The following is a 3,640-nucleotide window of genomic DNA, read 5'->3' on the forward strand; positions in this document are numbered from 1 at the left end:
CGTGTCTTTTGTCAAACCCCAAACATAATAATTGTATTTGAAAATACTTAATATAATATTTAAAATATCTATAACTATATATAATATAATATTTAAAATATCTATAACTATATATATATATATATATATATATATATATTTATAAACAGAAAATTAAGACAACTTTTAAGATTTCCACGTATTTTTTTCAAGAATGCTATGAAATTTACCGGTTGTCTTGGTTTATCATTAATGTTAACGTTTTGTAAACATTGTAATTCATCAAGGCGGGTATCAGATTGCTTCTTGCTCTGATGAAATAAATGATGGATTAAGACACGAAGATAACCCTCTTAACATTCTTGAAAAAAAAAATTTGTTTTTCTCAATAAATTGCTTATCTAGAGGGAAGAATATGAAGTTACGTGTTTTACTTGAAAAAAAAAACTTGAAAGCTATGTTATATCTCGAAAAGTCTGTCATTTTTAACAACTGAGTCGAGTTTAGAGCATAAAGAACAATTAGCTTTTGCTATCTTCTATTATTAATTCAAATAAATGAAATCAAATTATAATATCGTTGAGTCAGTGATCGTAATTCTTGCATTCTGTGTATACATACATATATTCTAAAATAGGCACCGACAAAAAAAAAGATTACTTTGATCGGGATTATTTTATACATAATCCCAACACAAAATACAAATATAATAATAATGTAAAGACTATTTATCCGTAGGCTATTAAGACTAGGAATTGTAGGAATAGTTGCTCATATATTTACCACTTCTACAAAAATTATTTGCTGCCATTGAATAATTAGGTGTGTATCACGTTTGTATTTATATCATCGAATTTATAACACATAATTATGATCTTTCTCATAATCGTCCGTTGCCCGTCCAGCCTGTTTTAAATGTATGTATTAAAGTTTCATATAATTATTGCTTGGTTTAATAAGATTATCGGTTTAATAAGATTTTTTATCCCATTTTTACTACTGGTGTAATTAATTTAGATATTAAAAATTGGATTATTTGCATTCTAATATCTATTGTATCTCTAATACGTTCGATATATATATCTTTAATTATATTTACATATATTTGCTTTATTTTAAGATTCATAAGTAATCACAACAATATGCTTGAGGCTGAATACATTTAAGTGATTTAAATTTGCTTTTTATTTAAGTCACAAATGCTATGAAGCATGTTTTAACTGGAAGCGATCGAATGCTACGAGATAAGTGGGACGATATCCCAATACTGTATCCTTAAAAATATAAAAAATAATAGTTATATAGAAATTGTGTATATATTTCTACTTAATTATTCGAGAATATTGTGTCTATGATTGTGTAGAAATGTTGTCGTTAAAGATTTATAGAGATGGAATATTAGTCTACGTATTTTCAGTACTATAGATATAATATAGTGCGATAGTCTACAATACACTTAATGGCTGATAAATCAAACAAAACAAAATGAGAAGAGTTCCATGTGCCTATAATTTCAATCGAACAAAAATTACATTACAAATACATTCTAGAATATTAGAGAGGTATCATTAAAATGTATAATATAAAGTGTTATCATAAAAGAAATGTGCAATTATTTTATAGTTTGGAAAAAGACAGTCATTTTCTGAGCGCATCAAAAATGATTAATTTATAAACATGAGAAATATATTCAGACAGAGTTTATATAAGAAAAAAGAATTATACAAAAATTCCAGAGATTGAAATATATTGTGTATGGATAATATATAGTTTCTAATTATATAGAGCATACACAGTTCCTCGTGTTCTACTTTCAATCAATTCACTTTAATCACATGAATAATAAAATGTATAAAAATGCATATGCGCTAGTTCAATTTCACGTAATTGCAACGAATTTAGTAGCAAGATATTTTTATAACAAGTCAAGGGTTCATTGATCTATATTTACAAAAATTGACAATAATTGCAAACAATAGTCTTACACTTTCATACCATTGCTACTTCGTTACTTATGCAATTTGCAGTTCTCTGTGTACTACAGCGGTGAAATCATGTAGTTTTAACATGTGACGGTGCTGTAAATTTCCATAGACTGTAATGCGTTTACAGAAATATGTATGATCAAAGTGATGTGTTACGTAAGAAAAAATTACAAAATCTATTTTATATCTATATTATTATTTTTTATTAGTTCCTTCTCTCATCGAGAACTCATTTCTTTAATTACACAGAATAATTTCACTATCTTGCACTTTATAATTTATTTAATGTGTCATTAATACATACAATTAATTAAATTATCTTGTATTAATAACTATGCATCTCTGTATGGGACATTAGTTCAAAATCATACTTAATTGCTCTATTACAGATCATTACCAGATAAAAATTATCATTGATAAAAATTCAATGTTTGTTGTGTCCATTGTCCAAATTGTTTATGAAATTTCATTGTACGTGTTCAAGCTTTTTATAATTAATAATTTATATTTTTTAATTATTGAAAGAGACATTAAGAAAATTATATATTCATGAAAATTACATATATTTAATAATTATGTAATGTAATATGCAATTATATATGTGATATATAATATATTGTATAATTACATAATGATTACATGTATGTATTATATTTTTTGTACAATTATAATTGAATATAATTAATAAGGTTTAATATAATTTGCGAATTATTAATTGAGACATCCATTAATTTTGCCAGTATATATAATTATCCATTGTTTAAAATAATTATACTTCGATTTGACAATGTATAATTAATTTAAAGGCTCAATGATTAAATGTTGATAAGTATTAATTATTAACATAATAATTACATTACATAATTATTATTTAATCCGAGGGGAAATTCACAGCCGGCATTGGTGTACAAAATTTCGGCAGTGGACTGCCGAAAAAAGTGACCTATAATATTGACGGCATTGTCGTCAGTGGTTGGGGAGTGGTGAGCTCACTTCAGAGTCGGTTTTTCGATCATGGGGTTGAGCACAAAAATTTTTTCTTGCATATTCCGAAAGTACATAAATAAAAGAATATTTTAAGCCTATAATCAATTTCATAATTGCTTTCTTTCTGGTAGTTTATATTAAAATGTATAGATACAGTTCGTAAATAAAATTTTTGGAAGTTTTTTGTATAATTGTGTAGAATACTTCGGGAAAGCTTTAGAATTCTTGTGCAGGCATTGGCGTATGATAATGGGCACGCGGTAGTGTTCATAATTGCATGGCATTGCCTTAATTTTAATATAGGATTGACGGCATTGTAGGCATTGACTAACAATAAGCATTGTCGGCAGTGTACAAAAATGTCGGCAGTGTTTTACAGCAATGCCAAAAATCGGCATTGGTGTACAAAATTTTGGGTTGTGAATTCCCCCTCGATTTAATCATTATTATCAAATGTGTCTTATATAACAAATGTATACTTCCAAATAAATCATTTAAAATTTTGAAGTGCGTTTTATAGTATCTAGTTCATTTAGAAATGGATGTACGAATTATGGGATTATTTAAGAGTCATTTTCATGTAATATCGAGTGTGTATGTGTGTGTTTGTGTGTGGAGAAATTTGTGATCGTTTAAAATACATTCTATTCTTGATTGCAAACTATTAAAAGAAAAATTAGTACAAAAAG

The sequence above is a fragment of the Solenopsis invicta genome, chromosome 3 (genome assembly GCF_016802725.1).
Source record: "Solenopsis invicta isolate M01_SB chromosome 3, UNIL_Sinv_3.0, whole genome shotgun sequence".
Classification (NCBI taxonomy): Eukaryota; Metazoa; Arthropoda; class Insecta; order Hymenoptera; family Formicidae; genus Solenopsis; species Solenopsis invicta.